The sequence below is a fragment of the Manacus candei genome, unplaced genomic scaffold (assembly GCF_025592945.1).
Source record: "Manacus candei isolate 608988 ecotype Guabito, Panama unplaced genomic scaffold, ASM2559294v1 h1tg000018l, whole genome shotgun sequence".
NCBI lineage: Eukaryota > Metazoa > Chordata > Aves > Passeriformes > Pipridae > Manacus > Manacus candei.
Window position 1 is genome coordinate 2,151,917 of NW_026138066.1, and position 26,303 is coordinate 2,178,219.

General features: G+C 36.7%; 2 long non-coding RNA genes across 2 annotated transcripts in view; both read left to right on the forward strand.

Annotated features, from left to right (window-relative positions):
* The window catches only part of LOC127469923 (uncharacterized), a 51,468-nt gene extending 39,234 nt beyond the window's left edge, over positions 1-12,234 (forward strand). The window contains exons 2-3 of the long non-coding RNA XR_007904124.1: positions 7,409-7,491; positions 12,039-12,234. This is a non-coding gene — a long non-coding RNA (uncharacterized LOC127469923). The remainder of the gene's footprint in view (positions 1-7,408; positions 7,492-12,038) is intronic.
* Positions 12,235-22,578: 10,344 nt separating this feature from the next.
* LOC127469925 (uncharacterized) lies at positions 22,579-25,676 on the forward strand. Its single transcript, XR_007904126.1, has 3 exons — positions 22,579-22,665; positions 24,548-24,915; positions 25,620-25,676. It is a non-coding gene; the product is annotated as an uncharacterized LOC127469925 (long non-coding RNA).
* The last annotated feature ends 627 nt before the right edge of the window (positions 25,677-26,303 follow it).

Consider the following 26,303-nt stretch of genomic DNA (forward strand, 5'->3'; position numbering starts at 1 on the left):
TTTTTATTTTTTTTTTAATAATGAAGAATTAAATAGCAGTATGGAAGTTAATAATTCTGTGAAGATCCTGTAGTTTCCAAAGCTTATAACTTATCTAGGAACATCCAAATTTCCTCTGTTTATATTGACCTAGGACCTACTTGGGGTCCTTGTAAATGCTGTATCATTTCTATTGGTACATGTCAGGGTTCTGTTTTTTGTACATCCATTATCACCTGTTACATAATTGTTTAAGAAACTTTACCAGATGGGATAGAAGGAGGAAGAAAAATATGTAATGTGTTCCTAGCTCTATCTTGTTTCTATAGGGGAAGTAGGTGGTGGGTTTCATTTAGTTTCATCTGAATGCTAAAATCTGTGTCTTCGTTTGATAGAGATAGTTAAGATATGTTAGCTCAGCTTCCCAGCTGAGTGAAGGGATACTACTTCTCATACAGTGCAGGAAAACAATTTTGTTCTTTTTCTAGGACAGAGAAGGGAGATATAAACATTAGAAAGCCTGTGAAACAGATGGTGATTTAACTGGTAAAGTTATTACAGATAGGATGGCAGTCATTCAGGCAGAAGATGTGCAAATAATTATAGCTTCTCAGGTGCATATGCATGATACAAGCTGTGTTACAGAGCAGGTCAAGCAATCAGTTTTACATTCATATCCTGAACCTCAGTCATTTTTGTCAGATCACTCTCCTGTGAGCTGCTTATTCTGTCAGGGCATGGAAATTTATTCTCAAATGAAGAACGTTTGTTTGGCAAAAGAAGCAGGAAATTCAAACTGTTTTGACCTGTTTCTAGATGACCAATGTAAAATTACTTTTATTCTAGTTGGGATATGGTGGTGACTTACTCTTTGAAATACAAATGGAATTTTTAACTTTAGTAAGGCAACAAAAATATTGCAGGTATTTTTATGTGGAAAAGAATATACATAATATTTTTCACTGTTCTTTCATGTTTCTGAGGTGCTTTTCATTAGAAATATCCTAGTTTTCCTTTTAAGCTTTTATTTATAGGTATGGACCTGCCTATTTTGTCATTCTCTGTAGAATCTATTCATTAGCGCAGTGTCATGTAGATGAATCTTAAAGTTCTTTGGATAAAGAAAGAAAAAGAACATTTCCAAATATTGAACCAGGTATGAATTGATGTACCATAATCTCCTTGAAAGTGCAGAAAGCCCGAGACAGGAACTTTCATCTTTTGGACCATTCTTATTATTTCTTTGGAGTGTCAACACTCAAACTGTGTGATAAAAATGTCAGTGGCAATGTTATTCATTTCTGTGTTGATCGCGTTCACAGAAGTATTCATCAACTGAGCCTGTTTCTCAATCCCAGGTCATATATGAAGCACTGAATTGTTCATCCCTTTTTTTCTGTGCAACTGCCAAAATTTCCTCTTGCTACAATGACATTGATCATGCATTCTTAAAACTAAATTTACTTATTTACAACAAAATGTTAAGCAGGTGTGTTTATGCATTTGAATATGAAGTTCTGCCTCATTTAAAAAGAAAAGAAGGAGATTAGCAGTGCCCTCTGTGATGGAAGAAAAGCAAATCGAATTTAATATCAGGGAATATTTTACTGTCTTGCCAACTCACATACAGTTCAATGTAATTTGTCAGGAGCTGTGGAAGTACTTCCAATTGGTCTGGTAAATTACCACAATTATAGAAGACTTTGACAAAAATCGAAGCAGAAACTACCTAGCCAAGTTCAGGGTTAGAACTGACAAGTGAGAGCTTTGTAGTTCCAATCTGTTTTAAAGTAGCTGATGATCTAGAAAACCTAAGCAAGACTTAGCTGGGGGAATATATGTGGGTGCCAGTAACATGAATATACTCCTTCTCTAAAGACTGGTAGTGTTTGGGTAGTGCTTCTGGGTTTGACATACTACAGATATGTGGGAGTAACATAACCAAGAACACCTTGCCTGTGAAATAACTCTGTAATGCTTCAACAGGAGATTGAACAGGCAGACTGTTCAGGAGTTCCAGTAGCCTTGGGAGCTCCTCTGGCTCCCAGAGAGTGGAAGAAGAAGATGCTCTGGAGGAGGTCTAGGGCAGTTAGCAAACTGCCTAGGACTGTAATCACAAAAAAACCCCAGGTAACTGCAGAGGTGGCCATGATGAACAAAAGTGATAAAGGAAATGTGACTAGACTAGGCTTCCATTTAAATAAGTAGAAGTCAGCAGGCTAGACATGTAAGTAGAAGTCAGCAGAACCAAAGTGAAAATTACCTGCTTTTTTCCCCAAACACTGCAGAATTTTCATCCTGGACTTTGTAAAAGAACTAGTTATTGTAGAACGTGTTATTGAAGAACATGTCATTGTAAGACCAATAAAATAAGTAGATTTGGGCATATAGCAAGTCTATTATGTATGTTTCAAAAAGAAAAATCTAAACAAAACCTTAGCAAGCCAATAGGAGACATTTTACAGAAAAGATAATTGTTTAAGGCTTGAAAATAATGCAAAGTGGGATAAATGCTACAGGGGTTTACTAATGGTACATTGTGCCAGGTGAAAAGGATATCTTTGCTAAAATTAATGTATTTCTAGACCAAGGGAGTGTGGTTGACATCATCTGTCTGTACTGGATATCTAGATATTAATAGTCAAAATTGGAAAACTGGGGATCTGTATGAGTAATATAAGAGATTAGCTAAATGACAGTACTGAGTGAGAAAGTGCAGAGTTGTGTAGGTGTCACTATTGGAGTTCCTTAAGGATGAGTTTTGTGATCAGTCTTAAGTTTTTCCTCAAGTTACTTACTTGGACACTGAAAGTAAGAGAAAGTTGGTGAAATTTGCTTATAAAGAGGAAGAGAGTTGAGTCAATTAGCTGATCATTAAATAAGGCGCTGTTATTATACATCGGTTGGAAAGAGAAATGAAAATCATATGATGCATTTGAATTTGTTTCTGTCCAGCTGTTTTGTACCAAATAATGCACGTTTAGTTTGTCATGACCTTAACTGCAGTTAGGCTCAGTGTCATAATAGAGCCTTTTCTTTTGCCAGTAAGAACCTGGCAGGTATGCACAGGCATATCTTAACTTAATCTTTACGTGCAGGTGAACCCTGTAGTGCAGTAATATGAGGAAAAAAGGACAGGAAAGTGTTTTGGGAGACTTTACCCTGTATGCCTGATGGTAGGAAACAAGAATTCTTTTGCAAATAAAGCTGACTACCATTAGATTTGACACAGTGCTGAATGGCTTGCAATGCGAGCTTGCACACGAGCAAGAGCAGAACATTTTTCCTGTAGAATCAATTTGTGAGAACAGATCAGAGAGAAGTGGAGAGAAATGGTACAAAGAGGAGACCGAGAGAAGGGTGATGCAGATAAGGAGGGTGAAGAAACCAGAATATCAAAGAGATGGAAGGGAGAAAAGTATAAAGATGAGCAGGGATAAGGGATGCTCAAAGAGAGGGATGAAAAAAGAGGATAGGGCATGAGGGAAGACAGGCAGAGGAAGGTGTGCATGAATGCCAGTAGGAATTGCTGAGAAAAGGCTTGTGTGCACTGCAGTGGCAGAGGAAGATACAGGATGGATGCACGTACTGGGGGAGGGGGAGAGGCAGTGAATACACTCAGCAGGAGGGGGAGAGAGATAGATTGCAAACATGCATATAGGAGTGGTGGGGAGAAATAGTTGATGTACACAGCAGGAAGAGAGCAAGTGAGAGAGAGACACAGCAGATGCACACAGCAGGGGGGAGAAATGCATAGCGCGGGGAGGGGGAAGCAGCACAGGGAAAGTATCAAGAAGCCTCAACAAAATTTAACAATAAAAGAACAAGAAATAATAAAATTCATGATTTGGACATTTATCATTATTTAACACAGGAAATCAAGGGAATTTGAAGGGAATTTACATTAGTAAAAATTTTAAGCACTTCAAATGTTAATAGTGTTTAGTTTGGAATAAGACTATGCTTGACTTAATGAATTCCTCTTTGCATTTGTAGTGAAGCAGATGTCTGCTTTCTGTGTCTGACAGGGGACCCAATCCATTGGTTTTTGACGTCGGTAGGACTGGGGCTTTTTCAAGGGCATGCATTTATCTTGTCAATGTGGTCTAACCACCCAGCCTCACTTCTGTGCTCTGGTCTCACACAGGTGAGGAAGGTGGGTGAGAGGCATTGTCACCTAAACTTTGTGAAATCTAACAGCTGTCAGATGCTTGTCAATCCTCTTAACCCATGTTTGGGCACTGATCCCTGTTACTCAGTGCAGCACACAGTTGAGGGGAGGTTGCAGTTATGTGCCTCTGTGTGTGGCTTGTAGAGGTATCTGGCACCAGACCAGTGGCACAGACAGGGTTTGACCACCCTGATGGTAAGTATAAAGCAGCATCAATAACAGAGCAGTCAAATCATAAAATAGGTTAAGAGATGTTTTTTGGAGGATTTTTTTTGCTATTATTGTATTAGATGATGTGTATCTTTTCCCAGTTTCTGTGGAAAATATACAAGATAGCTGCAGCAATTTTTATGAGCACTGGTATGCATATGGAAGGGACACTGCCATTGGAGTGATTAACATCTGTACATAAAGTTGCTTCTCTGTGACTGAGCTGACGATTTAATATACAGTCTATAAGGGAAAAAAATAACATGGGAAAAAGAACTCAAAGGGAGACACTTCTTACATGAGGAACTGAAGGTTGAAGAAGCTGTTTCTCAACAAAAGCAGGATTTCCTCAACAAAAGAGAGGGCTTCCCTGTGGAAGAAACAAGGCATTGATGGAAAATTTGGCCTGTTTTTGTGGGTGGAATCACAGGAATATACTGAAGATGGGTATCACTATGGGCTGTTAGGAAAGTCTCTTTCTCCTTCAAGTGGTTTATAGCTCCTAAACCAATTTATTGACGTTTCTGTATGAAAGGCTTTACATAGTGCTGATAGCAGGCTTTTGAAGGGAGAGTTACCAGTGTCCAAATTCATAGGACGAAGTGAGTACAGCCAGTGTATCCATGCAGGCCCACATCTTTGATCAGGGAACAGGAGTGTGAGGCTTATGAAACTTCAGTGAAAAGTAGAAGTATAATGGCTGGATTACTCTAAGGTGGAAATGTGGTAGAAGACATGCTCAAAAAGCAATAAGTGCTTTTATTCATACCACTGTTTTCCTCTCGTCTGAATTCTTTCTTCTTCTAAAAGCTCAGAGACAAAAGATTTATTCAAGTTTCATTTAACTTCTGCCATATGTTCTGTGCTTGCTGCTGCCCTCCTACAATGTAAGGAGCTTTACGGAATGCTGTGCTCTCCGGCCAAGTAGACGTGGCAAAAAAGGGAGAGAAAGTGGGTGAAATGTGTGGGTTTCAAGAGAGATGTCAGAGACTGATATAAAAATGCCAATCCTGTAGATCATACTGAGAAATTAGGAAGTTCTAGAAGGGTCTGTTTGTCTTGTTCAGATTTGGAAGGAGCTTGCTACCGATTTCCTTCTGCAGTAGTGAAGCCTGTTGTGATTTGATGAACAATGTGGAAAAGCAGGGAGGGAGAAACTCCTGCCAAAAAGACTCATCTTTTTGTATAAGTGGAATCAGAAGTAAATATGGAGTGGTTGGACTGATATATTCAATTAGATTTTAATGTGTCTGAAAATGTAGTTCAGAGACAAGCTGGCCCTTCTGCTTCTGTGTGCATTGGTACCTGCTCCAAGGGTCTATTAGTGACCTTAGTGTAAGTGCTGTATGCATAAATTGCCTGTAAACATACTTCCCTCAGTCTCCTCCTAGCTCAGCTTTGTGAGTTTATGCTCCTTTTTCTGAACTGGATGGGTAGAAGAATTTTGCTTAGACACTGCTGGAGTGGGGAAAGATTTGTCCTGAACTGCTGTCATGGCCATCCTCAGAGGCTCCGTTCTTTGGTAGTGCCAAGCTTCTCTTATTCTGTGCCCTCATGCTGTTTTGAATACATTAGGGCATTACTGAGTCACTTGAGTGACTAACACAAATGCTGACGAATAAGAGCTCTCTTCCACAGATGTGCAACCACATTTTCAGAGTGCTGCTGTGGCTGAGAAAGAGGGAGGACCTTGCACCACTCCTGAGAGCTCTGTACAAAGCTGTCTGAAGCTGATGGGAAGATGTGTTTTCAAGCTGGGTCCAGTATACAAAAAAGACTAAATAATGGTTTTTCAAATGCTAGAAATAACTAGAATATTAATATTGGTTTTTTCCATGTTACTATAGTAAGTTCTGTCTATCTTTGTAGGTGCTTTAAATTTCTACATTCAAAAGCAAAAATCCTGCTACTCCAGATTTTTGAATGGGACTTGGAAAATATCTCCCTTTGCATTCTGATAATTCTTGTTCATAACCAATGTCCTGGGAAAGCAAGGGTTATCTTGGGCAATTCAAGTGTGACAAGACGAGCTGAATCTTATTATCAGAAATGAAAAAAAAAAAAAAGACAGACTGAAATACAGGAAATCAGTAAATGGTGGTAATTTGAAAAACCAGTAGATACAGCTTCAATGGGCCTGTTATGAAAGCAAAAGCTTAGCTGATAGTTTTAGATGGGTGAGAGGTGATAACTCTGTGAAGCAAACATTGCCACTAAATAGAACCAGTGTATGAATGTTGTGGGGATGGGAACTCCATTTGGTTTTGTGTACCACAGTCGCTCTGTAATTCTCTGATGAAATCTTTGCTTGTCAATAACTTAGTTTAGTTCCTTTAAGATATGCTTATATGTCCACAGCACAACAAAGTGTTTTGTGAAATATATTCTACCGCATATGTAAGTAATGCCTCGAAAAACCCTGAATCTTGTTTATGAAGTGACTGCTGTGAAGATTTAATTCTGGAGGGACAAGCTTTAGAAATACCTATAAAATACTAAACCCTTTGTTCTTCATCAGCTGCTCTATTGAAATTAATTTTGTAGAATATCAAATTAGGTGCTGTTTGTTTAACTACTTGAACTGTAGGTGTTACATGCCACATAAAGAAAAGTGTTTTGAATACAAAATAGCTCAGAATTAAGTCATTTTAAAATGAGAATGAATACTGTGAGAAAAGCTCAGTCCCCTTCAGCTCTGATTAGTGACTGCGTGATACTTAAAGGGATAGATTTGAATACTAATATGGTTGATGTGTCCTATCAAATCTATTCTAGAAAAATTAGAATTAGGCGTACAGCATAAATCACATCTCATTCTGTCATTTCATAAAATGTTCTGGGCTTTTTTGGGTTTGGGGTTTTTTTTGAGGGATGTGTGTTGTTTCTTTTTAACTTTGGCATTAGTGTTGTGATTTAAATTATACTTCATATTCAGAATGAAACTAGAGGACCTTATCTGGATGTTGATTGCAGTTTTGCTGATTTTCGTTCAGGACCATGTAGTGTACAGACACTATAGTTTGTTTTTCTTCTCCTATCAACAAGCAGAAGAATAAACACTGAATTCTCACATGTGATGAAAGCCTGGAAGGAAGAAACAGGGAGGAAGAGAGCAGAAAGTAAAATGGCAGGTAACGTAAAGAGAGCAGTGAAATGCAGCTGAATTTCTGTGCATTTATGCAGCACAAACTGGGACTTAACACAATGACGTGACAAAAATGTCAATTATGACCATATCACTGCTATGTAACTAAAAGGAAAGGCCTGCTCAACTCTTGATTTATAGCAATATATTGTATGTCAATACCTTGATTTTGGTTACATTATTGAAGCTGAATTTAGACAGTGTCATAATTACAAATATATTACAAAGAAAGAAAAAATAAAAAGTTTATACGTGCTTTCACACATATCTCATCATGAACATCTTACTTGACAGTTGAAAGCAGTTAGAACATACCATGCAGTTTTCAGAGTAATTTTTACTACATTATAAGAAGGATTTTTTGGATGTATATTTACATCAGTTAATGATACAATATACACAAAAAGTATCTTAGTGACCTTATTTTATAGTACTGGTTTGGATGTGGTCCTTTACCCCTTCCCCCCTAATATTAGTATTGATTACAGATTCTGAGAATCTTTTTCTGTTCTATTTTTTTTCTCCACCTAGTCATTGTATTAAATCAGTAAGAACCTTCCTTTCTGATGTCTTTCTGTCTGGGGACTTGGCACATGAGGGCATGATGACAAAATTCAGAGTATCATCTTTCTTTATTGTTTTTCTTGTGACAAGTCTTTAACAGATTCTAGAGAAAATCAGTATATTTGAAAAAAAAAATTAGGCCTCTCCCCCCCTACCCCAAAGATTTTTTTTTTAGAAGATGGCTACAATGTTGAGTTCCTGTTATATGCTAAATAGGAAAAAAACATTTTTACACTCTGAGAAATGCATGTTCTGTCTGTGAGCTGCATTGGATTGGAGTAGGATGGTAGCAATAGATTCTATTTAATATTCCTCAATTAATTACTTACGCCATATTAATATATCATATTCAGTTCTGATAAATTCATCTTTTCTTTTTTCCTAAATGTATTTCCATTTAGGAAATGAGTTAAAAATAAATATAACAGTTACAGATAAGGTAAAAATTTGACATTGGGCACATTTGTAAGAGTATATGACAATGAAGTAGTATGTCTGTTGAGAGAAACTCTTCCTACCCATTTAACGGATAACTACCTTGTTCCTCTCTTGAAGGATACTCAAGAGAGGATCTGGGGAGAAAAGGACTGGTGAAATTCATGACTTTTGTGATATCTTGTGATAGTCAAGTCTTTAAACTAAATTTGTATTGTAAAAGCAAATGCTTCTCTTCAAGGGGCTAAAAATGCATTACTACATTTCAAAAATTACTTTTTATGTGTGTGGTGAGAAGAATTAGCCACTGATGTTTACTCTTCAGGAGTAGGAAACCTATTCTGTCCTGTATTCTGTGTTGTTTTCTTTTTGTCATTAGTCAGAGCAGATCAGTTTTCTAATTACAGGTTGAAATGTCTTGGAGCATAAGACATAAGGAACGGGAATAAAGAAATGAAAACTGTTAGTATGCCTTTCTAAATCAGTGATAGAAATTGCTTTTGAAATGCTTAGTGCAATATCAACATTACAAAAATGTTGGAGAAAATACAGAAAAATCTGAGCATGAAAAGCATTTTTAAAAGGCAAAATCAAAAAAGACTGAAATTTCTTATCCCCAAATAGATGATATTGATAGTCATTGTTAACCTTTTTTATTAATAAAACATTATTCAGTAAAACAGGAAGGTGTTTTAAAGAGTTCTTCCAGAAGGCTACTCTGGTATAAGAAATTGAATTAATAAAGTGTGGTATAGTAGAACATAGTCAACAGTTCTTCAGCTTCTGAAGAGGGAAGTAGAGTTGTAATTTACTCTGGATTTCGAACTATTTATTTGTCCAGTTCTTTACTAAACAGTCTTCAGAAAAAAACAAAGACAGTGTAGTGTACCTAGATGACTTTATATAAAAGGGCAGACAGAACATACTGGAGCTTTTAAGCACAGAAGAGATATGTATGTGGGAAGAGGTGGATACAAAGATGATTGCTGCAGAGGGGATAAGTGGGGACTTATGACCTGGTAGGTTTAGACAGGGGAAAAAAAGAAAGCATTTTTTTTTCCCTCTGAACCACAGAATTTAAACTGCAGAATGCATCTCTCTACTTTTTTTGGAAGGTCTGAAGTACAAACTGATTTAAAAAGAGACTGGAAAATCAACAGAGAACTGGATAATGAATAGGTATTGAAGACAATTGTGTGGACACAACCTGTGACTTGTGAGATACTATCCTCATTGATTAATGATGGGTATTTTGTGCATTCCTTGATGGTACCAGCTATGGAGATGGACTAATGTTCTGATCTGCTGTCGCATTTTTCTAGATTTCCAATTTGTATATGACTATATGTACAAAAATCCTTGCTTTAATATTTTTTCAGAGCCTAAGAAAGATTATAAGATCACTTGCTGTAGTGTATCCCTGTAAAACACTCTCCATAAAGTATGGGTTGCTGTGTGGTTCTTTGTTACCTGTTTTCTATTTGATGAAGGTTCACTGCAACATCAAGACCAAAGGCAATAGTGTTCTGCTAAACTAACAATTAACAGTTGTTCTTGCTCTGAAAAATACTCTAGGATGTTATGAGTAGGAATGTTTTGAAAAGTCAGCATTGTCTATTTTAAGGGGCACTTTTATTAAATTTTCTAGTGGTGATTACACCCCTGTTACGTTCTGACTGGTTCCTGTTGATTACATTACAGAATGACTATTGAACCTCTGGAAGCTTTATAATGTACATGCTGTTGGGGCATGATGTGGTAGAAAAAGCAATATCTTTCAGTATCCCAGTCCAGGACTGAGGAAATAAATGCACTGCGCAGTTTTGAGTAATTACTTGCATTCTGATTATGAATCTGTGTCTCTGCCATTTATTTAAACATAAACAACTCTCTGGATGTCTCCAACACTTTGGCTTTTCTTTTCAAAATTCTTTGGCAGAAGAATGCTTTCTCCCCTCTTTTAAGAGTTTAGTTGCTTGTCAACCTATCCAACCTGTCATTTCCTGAGAGCACAGATGGGAGCAGTCAGAGCAGAAACCTGTTGATGGGAGCTTCCTGCACACTGGGCTACAAATGAAAGAAAGGTCCACTTTATATCCACTGTGTTATATTTTTAACTAATAGATTTTTTACCATATTTAAATAAAATATTTTTAAAATTATTTAAAAATACATTTCTTTAGAAGTAAAATATAAAAATGTTAATCAAGCAATGAATATATAGATGTAGATGCAACAGTCTTTGAAAAAGTGTGTATTTTATAGCATAAATATTATCTAGTATAGAAACAGTAAATAAAAAATAATTCTTAGCATATGGATCTGGCCCTTCAGAAAATATACCCAATTGTGAAATGTTGGTGAATTAATACTTTGGAAGCAGCTAAAAGCTTAAGGAGTCACCTACTTAATATGCTTAACAAATAATAACCTGTCTCCTACATACAACTTCTCTTTAGCAATGGAGCCAAAAATTGCAGTTTTGTGCAATTCTATCAGCACAACTTTCAGGCTTATACTCAATTTTCAGCATATTCTTATATTTCGTTGGCTTCTGAACCTGAAACATATGCCCATGTGATTTGCTGAAGAGTGGTGGACCCCAGGACACTTGAATGTTTTTGTGTGCTTAGGCCTAATCAAGAAGTGTATCTGGAATGTAGGATGTTTCTCTCAGAGTCAAATATATTACTGTTGAATCTCAAATTCAACATTTTTTTAGCATAGCAGTGTGCTTTCACCAGAGTGGTCTGCTTTTAGTTGCAGAGTATTGTGCTTGTGTAAGAACTCTCTTAGATGTCTTTCCTTTTAAAAAGAAAAACAAAAAAAATCAAAAACCCCACCCCAAAACCCAGAAGAGAAAGAATAACTCTTGCACAACTCCTAATGGAAGAACTGTGCTTTGTTTTGAGGTCAAAAGGAAAACTGAAACAAAAGAAGGGCCAGTTAATAGAATGTAGGATGTTTAGGTAAAATAAAGTCATTTCATCCATGATGAAGATGATGTCTACTATCAAGCAAGCACAGTCTGAAGCAGACGTAATAACTTATCTCTACCTGGGTTATTAGGATAAATCTGCAGATGAGGATATGTGTATAATGGAAGCTTCAAAAGCTACAAATCTGATGTGATAAATGATTCAAAGTACAACACATTAGCTTAGATTTTAATGTTTGTAAAATGAATGAAACAATACATCTATATGCCAAAGCCATATTATCATAAACGTATTTGCCAAACTATAAGACATAAATTGCACTTAAATTTAGTAATCTATTATAGTATGCTTGAATGTATCTTTGTGATTAAATGTGAACAATTGCTTCTTTAAGGTAAAGGTCTGTGTATGTGTGATTAATCAGACTGAAATGACAGGGCGGACAGCTCATGCCATGCCTGGTTATCAGAGTGATTGATTTTAGTCAATGCTGCGGGTGAAAAAATATCTGTTAATAACTACAGCTGCAAAACTCCTGATGTCAGTGATAGCACAAATCACTTCTCACACTCTGTATTATCTGGCTCATTTGCAGATATGGAACATTCCAGTGATCCATTGGAACACAAAATTTTAACGTACAGATTTATGCAAGAGGGATGACTGCAAAGTGCATTGCATGAGTAGAGTAAGAAGCTGAAAATTGCTGCTGTTGTAGCTGTCATACGCACGTTATTTTCTTTGGTATGTGTGGAGATTTCGCTGTCAGGCTTTTATCCTCCAGATTGTTTGTGCTGTACCTCTCTTCCTGCTTAAAATAGAAAATCAGTCACTGAACCTGGATGCTATTAAGTGTTCTTAGAATAATTCTTAACTAAGTTGGTTGATTTTCACTTTCTGATGAAAGAACATTTGGTTGTTTATTGCAGGCTCTAAATAAACATGTTTTTCCAAAATCAACAGATAAGATTACAAATTACATTCCATCAACAGAATTGTTTACCGTAGGTATATTCCTTGCCATATAATATTTATCATTTTATTTGTTATGTTTTTTATTTTGAAAGATCTGGAGTTTATCTTCATCTAACATTGTGTCTTAACTACATTTTGCAGGGGTTAACAGGGAATGTGGATGTTTTATGGACCTCAGAGGAGGAGTGGGGCAACAAATAATCTCATGTGTTTGGTAGGATTGTTATTTTAAATCCAGCCCATTACCCAGCCTTTTTGCACTAGCTTTTTATCTGACATTCCCTACTGGCCCAAAACAATATATTTCATATACCTCCAAACATAAAAATCTTTTCAGGTTTTTATAGTCCCTTGTCCCCCTGGAATTTACAGATGCATCCTTTTTCAGGAAGCACATACAACTGTGGTCTGAAATGCTGGAGTACTTGATTTCTTGGAATGATAAAATTGTCCTTTGCTTTTTCAAGCTTTCCCTCTCTGCTCTGTAGATAAATTCTTTAGCTGAAAAAATGAAATATGAAAAAAAGCAGGCTTGTTAATGTGTATGCTATTTCATCACACTGTTGTTTAGTTCTGGCTGGTATTCTGCAGAAGACCAGAGTGTGGTCATAGTGATATCAGTTAGCCTCAACATTTTATTTACGTAAATGATAGGGGAGAAAATGTCCAGTTCAAGAAAGCAGAGATGATTCTTGCTTAGTAGGAGATTAAAGCATTACTGTCACTATTATTTGTTCTTATTTCTCCAGAGGATCTGGGTCTTGATTATGATTCCGTTGTGGTAAGTACCTCTATCAATCACAGAGAGATCAAGTCCTTGCCTGAAGATGTGCATATAAAGATACTCCATACAGCAGCATGCCTTGAAGGAGCCTGATGGTAATTTCACAGATGCCAAATATATTAATGTGAGTTCAGGTAGACTGACACGTTTCTGAAGTCTCAGGTATTTCAAGACAAAACCTTCTATTTATTTATTTATTTTAATTATTACTGTGATTCTCACAGGAATAACTGTAATGCAGAAACAAAAGACTTTTAGATCTGCAAATTTCTAAACTTTGGATATTGTCCTTTTATATGTTGAGTAGGGTTGTGTGGGAATTCTACGTTAGGTGCTTTCATCAAAGACATGGGAAACTGATAATGAATCCTTGCCACTAGTGCAATTTACTTATTAATTTACTGAGGAATCATCTCTTAATCTGAAAGTCATAAAATTTAAATAAAAAAACTTTTAATATTGAGAATGGACCCAATTGCCCTGTAAGCAGCTGATAATTCTGAATGCTGTTGAGCACAGATACCCATGCACTACCTTCCCTCACTTTCCTTTCATACAAATAATGAGCATTGCACTACATTGCAAATATGCTTTTGTCTTTTGCTCAAGCAAAAGAGTAAGAGTTGACTTTTAGCCAGCTCTTGTGTGTGATGTTCCTGAGTTCACTGTTTGATTTATTTGCAGATATGGCAAACTGAGAAGATACATTTAAAATACTGCCGGTTGTTTTTATGTACAAGAATCCCAGCCATGAAGGAATCTGCACTAGGAGGAGGAGACAGGAGTTCCTGGCCACACTCTTTTGTTAACATCAGTAAGCCATTGCCATAGGATTGAGTGAAGATGCACCACCTCAGGAATTTTAGATAAGAGGTCACAGCTTGACACCAAGTACAGGGCATTTATATGCATCCATTCCATTTCACAGGGCATCCACTGTCTCCAGGCACAGCTGCAGGACTCTTCATGTATAAATAAATAACCTGCTGTAAGACAGATTATGTTCCTTGGATATCAATCACTGGTAAATACCGTGTTACTACTTACGATGTAGGAATACTAAATGGAAACTCACGAAGATTTCAGATTGCCATTATATTTACAGTCCTGGGGCTTACTGCTGAGAGCTATTGGATGTGTTTGCCTCTGAATACGGGTTGAAAGCTGTGCTGGGATACTCATTTCTAGCTTGCCTCTCAGATTTTCAAATCAAGGTTAGTCATACAATCCTACCTCTGAATTACTGTAAATATTGCAAAAAGATTCCAATCTTTGCCAGTTGGAATCAGTAAGGAAGCAGAACTCCAGACTCCTCCTTTCCTGATTACATATCTGGCAAATGTTTTGGACCAAAGTGTTCTGTGTATTGTGTGATTACAGGGCTAAATGCACTGAGGGAGAAGGAGTTAAAAAAAAAGGTAAAAAATCCCCTGAAGTGTTGGAGTGCCTTCTAGTAGCTGCACAGTGAAAGCACAGATATTTTATTCCCCTTTCTTCTACCCAGCCATCAACTCTTTTTCTGTCAGCAGTCAGACATTCCTGAATTCCAGCTGCAAATAATACATCCCTCCATGTGCTGGCATAAAAAAGCAGGGTTGGTTTAACCCTGAATTGTTGCCGTCATTCCAAGGCAGCGAGTCCAATTTCTTTGCGATGTGTTCAAATGCTTCCCTCACCAGCCACTCTTCTCCACTGGCCAAAACAAAGGTGAGATATTGTTTACAAATTCAGGAACTCTGTGTTGGAGACTGTCAGTGTTTTGAAAGAGGCCACAGTTGTGTGTTCTTAGATGATTCTGATCTTTTTCAATGAGTGCACCTGCTTTTTAATCCTTATTAATTTTGGCTTATTTATAAATAATTCCAGACAGGATTCTTTTTTTTTTTTATATTCCATTATGTTTATCTCATGGGGGAAAATATAGTTAGAATGTACATTTCCCCCCTCCCTCCCCCTTATTTAGTATATCAACAGATTAGCTTGGGATATTTTTTACTGAACTATGAAGATAAGGAAAAACTCAAAGCTTGCTGAATACTCTTTGGTTTTAATTATTGTTGGTATTAGGGAATCTATAAAGGGATATTTGTTATCCTTTACCTCCTTGACATAATTACTCTAATTTTAAGGTTGGATTATTTTAGATCTGTAGCATCCTCACTTAATAACAAAAGGATGGTCACGAACAGAAGAGTAGCCCATCCAGGAAACAGTATCAGAAGAGTCAAAACCATTTTGGCCAAAATGTCAGCTAAGAGGGGGACACAGCACTTCATTAACATATTTGTGTCCAGGTGCCCTGGAAAGTAGACCTACAGAAGTAATCTAGCCAAATCAACCAAGCTGCTAAGAGAATCATTGCAACTTGATGCAGCCATCCTTTTCATTAATGAGCTTTAACATAGAACAGTAGAATTCATGCTGACCAAAATTCAGACCTGTGTTGAGGGATAACTGTTTTTGACTGGAGTTCAATGAGTATGATTTTTTTCTAGTCTTTTTTAACTTCTGTTTTGATTGAGTTACAGCCACAAATATTAATTTCAGTGTGCCTCTTCATTCGTGTTTTCTGTTGTAATATTCTACTTCATACAACATCATGGTTAGTACACCGTGGGCTTCATAACAGTGAGCCTCCTGAATTTTCCAAGAAGATTGCTTCAGTATGAGGAAGAGATTACTATTTTGCTATTAGTTTCTATTACAGAGTAAATTATTTCCAGATAAGAATGATTTAGCTTACTACAGTAATGCACAACATTTTCAAATGTAGAAATCAGAAGCTTATTTTTACTGCTTCTATCGAACTGTCACATAGGAGAAGGCCATTTATGAATTGAGAAAGGAAGGTGGAGGCTTTTTAGAGGTGTATTCAGCTGATTTTGATACTTTCGAATTATCTCAGCATTTTTTTCAGTGTATTCATATTACAGACAGTATTTCTGACAATCTATTATATGCTTCATTGATCACAAGGTTTGAAATTTGGTTCATATTGGCACAGTAGTGTCGTATTTGTAGTGATAAATGGATAATTTTTTTATTAGGTCTCTGTTGTTTAATTTGAGATCTGTAATTTTTTTTGCAGTTCATTACTTCTGCTATTTTTCTGTCTAGGAAAAAGTGATTAAAAGAGACAGAGGGATCAAGGTGCTTTAGACTTGTCCATATGAAGAGATGGACTATCCAAGGAAGGGTAAATGTACTTATATTGTCTATTCATCTTGCTTTAAAAGAATTAATGTTATAGTTGTCTGACTTTATTTTTTTTAGAGAACCAACATTGCTACTCTTGTAAATCTGTTTAAAATGTGCAACCCATGATTCATAATTAGGTAGTATGCTTGCTTAATGCTGTTTTCATAAGTAGAGATCTTTTATTTAGGCATAAATAAAATTTCAACAGAATAGTAGTATTGCTAAATTATAACCTCCTTATACTAAAAGTAATAATACCTCATATCATTATTTAAGTATGTTGTACTATGCAATTATAAGGAGGAGGAAGCTGAAGAAGAGATTAAGCACTGAGAAAATGCTTCTGTTTTAGCATGTTCTCTATTATTCTTTATTTACATCAAACCACATTTCCTTGTAAATGGACCCTGAATCCAAAGCGTTGGTCACGTTGTTTGCCTAATTCTACAGAAATTTATATTTTATATGTGTAAAATAATCCTAATCTCTGTCCTTAAGATCATGTAGAATATTTTTATCTGTGTTTTCTTCAAATTGGTGGAAAATATTCTTAGATTTTCCTATGTAATAGCTGTGAGAATCTACCTTTTATATAGACTGTAATTAAATAGAGGACACAGAGTAGGATTATAGTATGTCAAGAGGACAAAGAAGGGAGTTGCCTACCTGTGGCCAATGAATAGCTTGAGTGAGCTGAACGGTATTGTGTTATATCTAAAGGCAATGCAGAAAAGTAACTGATCCTTAAACTGGTAGTAAAGCGCTTGTTTCTGAAACTGGTGAGTGACAATTTAAAGGCACAGTGTGATGGTGTGATGAGGAATAGGACTATTTTTTTTCCCCTTATTTGAGTCTGTGGCTTATGTGTATTATGTTTCTTTTTGTGTATTTTATGTTGTGAATTATTCAAGTTCCTGCTTTTTGTGTGTATCAAACCTGTGGGTGTTTATTTTCACGAGGAAAATCCATTCAGCATGTGCTTTTGTTTACTGTTTTTCCAAGAACCCCTGATAGTGAATCATAGAATCATAGACTAATCAGAGTTTGAAGGGACTCAAGAGTCCAACTCCTGCCTCCACATGGGGCAACCTCAAAGTTAAACCATATATCTAAGAGTTTTGTCCAAATGCTTCTTGAACACCATCAGCCTTGGGGCCATGACTTCACTGGGGATCTTGTTTCAGTGCTTAGTCACTTCTTCAGTAAAGAACTTTCTCCTAATCACTGAGTCATAGAATACCAGGTGGGAAGGGATCTCAAGAGTCACCTGGTCCAAACTTTCTTACCAAAAGCACTGTCTAGACAAGATGGCCCAGCACCCTGTCCAGTCACAGTGTCCAATGCTGGGAAATCCACCACTTCCCTGAGGAGGGTATTCCAATGGCTTATTGTTCTCATAATGAAAAATTTTGCTCTTGTGCCCAATCAGAATCTCCTCAAGAGTAAGTTGTACGCATTTCCCCTTGTCTTTTCCATGTGACTGCTTGTAAAAAGTGCTACATTTTTGGTTACATTTTAGCTTTCTTTCACAATGATTTAAAAAATTTGATTGTTTCTAGTAATGCTAAACTCTTACATTACAGCATAAACAGAAGATCTTTTGCGTGAGAAAAGATGAAGAGTTTCAACTTACATGTATTTATGTACAAATGTGTGTGTATATATATACATGTATAAGTATTCATATAAAACACAGTTTTATGTATATAATAATACTTATATCATGAATAACTGATAAATAATAATACTTACATCATGAACTGTGATGATAAAAATGTGCTAAAACCGGAATGGAGATTCCAGAATAACCAGGTAACTTTTTGTCCTTAAAATTCTGGTGGAAAAGCTACTATTTTGCCATTTTATTTACTGTTATAGATTCAGTAGAGCTGTTCTTCATTAAAAGAAAGAGTAAGGAGGAAATAAAAGTAATTGAAGACAAATCCTTCTCTGTGGGATTCTTTTGACGGGGCTTACGGTTAGATTTCAGCAGGCACGTGCATTTGAGATGTTGGTTTGTATTCCAAAGTGTGCTTTCTGTGCTTACCATAGTAAGCTATTGAAATCAAAAAATTGCTTCTAATACTGTTTAGACATGAGATAATTATCCCACTCCCAGATTTGGCTGAATTTGGTCAAGGAGTTAAAAAAGTCATTGTACCTAGAAAAAAACCCATGATCTCATTAAGCCTAGTTTCCTCAGAAATCAGACCACAGTGTTAGTATAAGACAAAAAATATGGTACTTTTAAGAGGGAAATGTAGTCATATGTTTAGCATTTAGATCAGTGTTTTCAAAAAGAACTAAGGATTTTTCTTGGGTGAGGATTGATTGCTGGTGGATCTCATCTATAATTTGTCGGTTGTCTTCATTTATTTTGATACTTGTGAATTTGTAACATAGGCAATGACACTTTAAAACAAAATGCTTCTCCTCCTCTTCTTTTTCTCACTGATTTTGTTTAACTTCAGCTGTGTTGACAGAAAGGAGTTGAAAGGAAGGGAATTTGGACAAATTTATCTCTGTCATAATGGGAGAAGAAAGGCAAGGAAGAGCTTCTAATGTTTTAGCATGCATTAGAATGTTAATAGACAATTATCATAATTCAATGAAAACATTCTGGTTTCTAAGTAGTGTGCCAGTTTTCAAAAACCAAGTATTCCTTGTTGTCTCTTACTTGAAAGATATAAATCAATTTGTCTACTAAATCCAGGAGCTGCCAAAGCACATATTTTATTTATCATGGTATGTCCATCTATTTGTCTTTTCTTTTACTGAAAATGTGGGTTGATTTGAGATTTAAAATTGTTAATTTTCTACTCTCTCTCTCTTCACTTGAATGTCCTTTATCTTCATGTGCAGTCAAAGAAGCATGAGTATAACCTTCCATGCTGTGCGTATAAATAACTTCTCTAGCAACTGGAAAGAATTAAAACATGGCATTAACAGCAATAACTGCATTAGCTGGAATAGTTTACCCAGGATATGTTAACTGATAAACTTGTATCTATTTAAGAAAGATCCAATTGGATACTTTTGTTACATAAACTAAACCATATTATTATAATAAACCATATATAAAATAATGAATAGAACATAATTTTTTATAATGTCATTCAAATGAGATGACTTGAAGGTAATTTCTACATTTTAAGCATTTAGTTTCATGAGATTTCCTAGCAATTCACCAATCATAATGCCTCAAATGTTTGCCATTATTAAGAAGCATTTAATGTACGATTAGATTAGTCATAAATATTTTATACGGAGAAAATATATTATTTCAGGTACTTCCCAACATCTTTATGCCTGTAATTCTGTGCATCTGCATACAAATAAAAGGGATGCTCTATTAGCATATTGCACTCCTACTGCATCGTTCTGTTTTGGGTGAGTCAGTTTTGAAACAATCTAAAGATTGTTTCAATTTTACTTCCAAAGTCAGCGAGATAAGTTTTGGGAGGACTTTCCTTCTCTTTCGCTGCTACTGTCGTCTCAGCAGCCTTTAAAGTCAAGTTATGGCTGTTCCCAGGCACCTGAAGAGCTGCCCTTGACTGTTTGTAGCATGGTTGTGCCTAGCACTGCAAGGGACGGGTTCTGCAGCCTCCTTTTTTTTTTTCTAGGCAGCAGCCTGGAGACTGGGTTGACAGATATGGAGACCTCTATGACAGATGGGTTTTGGATTCTTTTCTAATGAAAAAACCCAGTGTTAGGATGTCCTAAGTGATGGTGTGGGGTTTTGAGGGGTTGTGGTTTGGAGGTGCTTTTGCTCAGTACTTTAAATCACCTTTTGAAGTGTATTAATGTTGGTGCATTTGGTGTTCCTTCCCAGGGAAGACAAGGTTTGCACCATGGCAGTCCCATATGGGTAAGGCAAATAAGTCTTCCTGAAGGGGAAAGTGGAGAGGAGAAAACTTCGTTTCATCTCATGTTTTACAGGCTATTATGGCAGAATTGCTGCAAACATAAATATTTTAATTTTTTGACACATATTTTAAGGGAAAAAAAAGCAAACTTTCTGAGGAAATGAGACATGGGTTTTTTTCCCCCTTCATTGTCTTTGCCTTTTGTAGTCAAGGAACTGCACACCACCTGCATTGCGTCCTCATCCCTCCTGACTACTACTTTCATTTTTTTATGATCCAAGCAGCAGTTCCCAAAGTTTCTCTCCCAGGGGCTTATGACATGTATTTGAATTTTGATTCACTTGCAACAGTCCAGACATTCCATGTGTAAGTGACCACATTTGTAAATACACCCCATCTTACAGCACATGGACCTTAACAGAGGAACTACTGCCTGAGCAGAAGCTGGCCATGGGCAGTCAGCAACATGAGCAGCCTGGTGTGGAGCTTCCAAGAGAATGGTCACAGTTTTGCAAAGAAATAGCACACCTCAGAAGAGATGCTTGGTAAGATTGCTCTGCTGTGTGCTTTAGGGCTGTTCTTCACTGTAGAAGTTTAATAAACTCGAAGAAATCATAGTGTCTGCTCTGTAGCCTGCCTGCTCCATTTATTCTCTTGTTATCTGAGAACAAAACAGTGCTGTGGGTATATTCTGTTGGGATCATATGTTGACTAAATTTCCTTCAATGACTTAAAACAGCAATAATGCTAGTTGTTAAATGGAGAGAAATAGTATTCCACAGAACCATTTAAAACTGTTTAGCCAAATGGAATTAACAATAATTTTTTGAAGGTTGTTTTCTAGTTTAGTTCTATCCTCTGTTTTCTGCAGTTTTGTGCATCTATAAATTTTGCCAAGTCTATTTTTGTTGACAGGCAATATTGGTCTTCATTTGAAAGTCTGATTAGTTTCCTATGAGATTTCTTGATATATAGTAAAAGTGTAGTTATAACTTCAGCTTGAAAAATCCCACCTTGACTGTTTCATTGCCTCTGTGATAACCTTAAATATCTGCGTGGTCCACATGCTACCACATGAGTGTTGAAGCAACAGCACTTTTTAAAAAAATTAACAAAATTGTTAAGAAAGAGAAGGGACTAAAATAATAAAAAATAAAAATATGTATCTTCTTATGCAGAACATGGGATTCTTATGTTTTTAAAATAGTTCTAGCTCTATACTTTGCAACAACTTCTTTTACATTTTATTTTCATTGAGCTATGGATTCTCCTTAGTCGTGTATACTAACACAAGCAGCAACCCCCATTCAGTGAATGCATAGGAGGCTATTATTAATTTTAAGGGTATGAGTGGTGCCTTTGCTTTTTTGTTCTCCTTTTTTTTTTTGGCAAACAGGAGTTGGAAAGAGAGAGAGAGAATAGGCTGACAATATCCTTTCTTGATGTTTAATGACAAGCTGGTAAAAGTCCCCAGTATGAAAGAATTTATTTTCTTCCAGTACCTACAAAAGAAACACAAATTTGTTTACAATACCACTATTTTACCATTTACTTCCCTTTTTTCTCTACATGATAAACACAGTATTTCTTGTGTAAGAAGACAATTTCTCTTCTTCATACACCCTGTAAAGTAATAACAGCCATTAGTTCCACTGGTACCAGTTCCACTGGTACTAATGAGCTTCTACTGATTTCATCTTGTGGTTAATTTTACTTTGGAGCCTTGGAAAGACATAAAGTTTTCACAGGTTTTGTGCCTGAGCTCTTTCCCCATGTTGGCTTCTCTGGTGCATATGTTCATGCCACAACCTGTCCCTCTTTATGGATGTGTGCTTGAGGTCTCTCCCTTTCACCAGAAGTCTCTATTGACAATACCTATGGAAACAGTGTGTTTAGCCTCTCCACCCCAAAGTTAAATTTCTGCAAAACTAAAAGTTCAGAAAGTGATTAATGAGAGCAGGCTAAAAGAGCAGATAGTATTGACTGCGTTAACCTGTTTAACTCAAAAATTGGGTTAAAAAAACCAATAAAAATTAAATGTAACCTCTAATGCTTCTTTGCCATGTGGTATAGGAAGTGGGAATCATTCACAGTAAATTATAGTTCTAAGGAAAATGTATGCCATTATGATAAATGTGATATAAATAGGTAGATGGGCTGGCTTTCAATGCTGCCTATTACTAAGTCATTGTCCAGCCCCAGATTGGCTGTACTGTAGTGAGTCACTAATGAGCAAAATTCTGGTGGCTCAGAAATTGATAGTATAGTGTGTTTTTAAAACACTTATTTTTTCTTTTAGTAAAACGGTAGAAGCTGAAACTAAAGCAAGAGCAGAAGTCTCCTCCTTTTCTCCTTGAAATTCTTTTGGAAAGAACACTTTTGACTCTCATTTTATAAAGGTATGATGAGGCAGATGTTGCCTCTCTGGTTGCAACCACCATCTTAATTAATTAGAAAAACTGGGAAACTATCTGGGTTTGAATGTTGTTTGAGACAGAAGCTGGAGATTAGCCATCTCTTCTGTGATGGTACTTGTCTGTGTCTTGGAAGAGCTCATAACTTTTGGTTTAATTTTTCTAATAAAAGTACATTTTTGTGAAACTCAAGTCAGGAAATGGAAAAGTGACTGTTCTCAGGGTAACACTAGCTCAGATTCTTTACACAAATAGATTTTTTTTCTAGTAGATTTCTAATGCTTATTATATTACCATTTGTTTCGCTCTGCATGGAAGAAATTTCCTTTTTGCAAGGTATACATTGCTTTCTGTACACTGTCAACAGCTAAACAGTACTAATAGCAATGATTAAAGGATCAGATGTACAGCTTGGCTAAGTTCAATTAGTAGAAGTAGGTTTTCATTTCCTGAGTCTTGATTGTGGATTATATTGATGTAATCTTAATTTTAACTGTGTATATTTTTTGAAATGTAAATATAAAACAACACATCCAGAAAATGTCATCAAGCGTGAGTGAAATGTGCCAGACTGTGTATCCCTCCAATGCAAAAACAAAAATCAAGGAAATAAGCAGCTAAGTTATTTGATACCCTGTGCTTCACTCAGGTCTGCATCTCAGCCTTATCTTCCTCCCTTCCATCATGCAGAGCTCACATATCATTATCCCCCCATGTAAGTACTTTTGTAATCACCTACAATTATTATTTGTCTACGTACTGAATAGAAATTATAGAACTGAAGTTTATAAATTAAAACTGTCACAGAGTTCAACTACATTCTGTGTAGTTCTGCTCATGAGTTGTGCTGGCTAGTGGAAGCTCGACAACGAGATCACGTAGCAGGGCTTTCTAAAGTTCCTCTCAGTGTTTTTTTGCACTTTGAGGACTGAAGATTTGTCCTCAGCGTTGAGTGTGCTGCCCTCTGCTGCTGCGTCTCTGCTTGTTGTAACCTCTTCTCATGGGAAGCATTCCTCATTCGGGCCAGGAACCTCTTTGCAAGACCCGGGCTGATGGAAATGAGGTCAAGCCAGGACCAGTGGGTGAAGATCAGCAAGGCCCAGATATACCTAAAGCATAGCATAGGAACAGGCCAAGGGCTGGAGGTTAAATACAGCTCCTGAGCTGAGGGCAGAGGCAGGTTTCTTGCAGCTCTTTTCCCAGAAGCCAATCCTGTGGTGTTACTGGAGCTAACCTTAAGCACAGGTAGCTAAAGCCCAGGACGAGTTGGGGGAAAGGCTGCAGGATGCCTCTCTGCCTCACTCAGGGCTCTGACATAACCTATCTCTGCAGAGGAGTGTATTGATGTAAATAGAGTTTAATGACTGTCTCTTCCTTCCCTGCTGAGAAATGGTGAGAGAACTGAACCAGGATGCATGGAATCAGCACCAGTGGGAAATTCTCCCAAATAGCATTTAACTCTTATTGGTCACTTTTGCAACCTATACAGTGAGATTTCATATCATCAGAAGAGCAAACATGGGTCTGAACATTGCAGATTTGATGACAATTCTGATCTTAGTGACCAATGTTGTCAGGGGAAAGGGAGGAGGTGATGTCTTGTGTGGAATGCTAGAAAACAGAGGTGAAAGGAAACTGAGCTGGAGAAAAGTCAGCTTTAAGAATGCTTTAACATTCTCAACTCTTGTAATATACTTATTATAACTCTGGAAATTCTGGATAGATTTCAAAAAATAACCTACCATCCAGTATTTGACACTTTTGCTGCTCCCTGTAATTGTAAATTTTCCCTTCCTGTCTTAATCTTAGTGAACTGCAATAAACAGCCTAAATATTTCACCTTTCTTTTGTCATCTGTTTTCTGTAGGAGTTGGGAAACTGTGTTGTTTAACAGAGGAAAAGTGAATAATTGAGAAACCTTGCTTCCTTTGCTCATGGATGTGAATGCCAACAGTAGCTAATCAATGAGGAGGAGACCAGGAGACCTGCATCTGCTGATTTTTGTTAAGCAATGGAAGAAAGAAAAGAGAAAAAAGTGGTTTTCTCCTTTGTTTCCATTGGAAAAAGAACAGCAAGTAAACTGTGATGTAACATCATTAATATCAGTCATAGAAGAGGATATATTAAACCAACATAATTCCAGATGTTCAATGAAGATTGGCTAATTGAAGATCCAGTTGCGAAAAAGTGTGCCCTCAGGACTCTCTTTGTCGCTGTAGTTCATCATGTGGACTGGTAACTTTTGTTTCTTCTCAATATTAATAAGGTGATCCATTTTATTTCCTAAAAATGAGTTAAAGGTGATGATTTTCTCTTTTTAAAGCAAGAAAGCAGAAAAAAAATATTAGAAAAGAACAGGTCTAGAACTGTTATTTGGGCGTCTTTCAGTCTGTGAGGAGGACCCCTGTGGTGTTGTATTCAGAGACATTTTTTCACTGTCTCTAAGTGAATCTTTTCTCAAAGATCTAAATTTCAGTTGTCAAAACTTTCTCCTTTTAGATATAGCAACAGAAGACTTTAAAACCAGGGGAATAACCTTTGGCTTGAATTCAGATGCATATCTCCAGGGATTATAAACGCAAATCAGACTACTTTCAACCCAATAGATTTTGCAGGTAATATAATATAGTTTAGAAATTCTTTTCAGAGCCAGCTTTGCCTGATCCACCACCACACACACTCTGAGTAAGAAAGAAGGAACCTCAGTACTTCAGAAGACTCAGTACTCCAGACAGAAACTTACAGCATTCCCTTGCACTGATTCTTGTTTTTCACCTCACATCAGTTCTGCATGTCTTTGGCAACTGGTGTTTGTTTTCACCTCTCTTGTAAACTGAGTTACTCATAGCTGTCTGTGTTGGTTTCATGGTAAACAAAACTTTGCTTCTTTTGCTTTGGGTGGTTTGGTTTAGAATTCTTAAAGTATTTTTCTGTTTCAGAAGAGGAGATCTCTGAAAACATGGGCAGGTCACCACAAATTGATGCTACATGGCACTTTAGTTGGCTGTGAGTATGCTGAGGAACTGTAACATTAGGGTTGTATGTGTGTGTATATCTCTGTATAATATAGATCTATGTATAGAGTCCTGGTTATGGCTTGTGTGTGAGTGTGTGCATACACACACGTTCTTCTCTGTGGGGACCTTTCTAATTCACGAAGTGCAACTTTTCGCCTGCACGAGAGGTTTCTGGAACCGTGGTTGTTCATAAATATCATTATACATCAAGGAATGCTAACCAAATGTCCTTGTAGGCATTTATTATCATTTTGGTTTCAACTTTGTTGTGCATACGTTGTGTTCATCTCAGTATAAGGACTTCTGTAGCATTGGCTGGTGTTAGATATCGGGCAGAAGTTGGCCTTCCCAGGTGATGTGCTTCTCTTTCTCAGAAAGCTAATGTTTTGAAAGAAGCTTTGCTCAGAGTTCCAACTGCAGTGCCACAGCAGCCACATAATACCTTCGAGAAATGGAATACTATGGGGAGCACATGTTAAAATGCTTATGAGAAGGATGTATAAGTGTCACTAACTGAAAGAAATGAATCAGTTCTTTTTATGTATATTGAAAAGGAGCAGGCTAAAACAGCAATTCACCCCATCATGGACAGCACAACAGTGATGT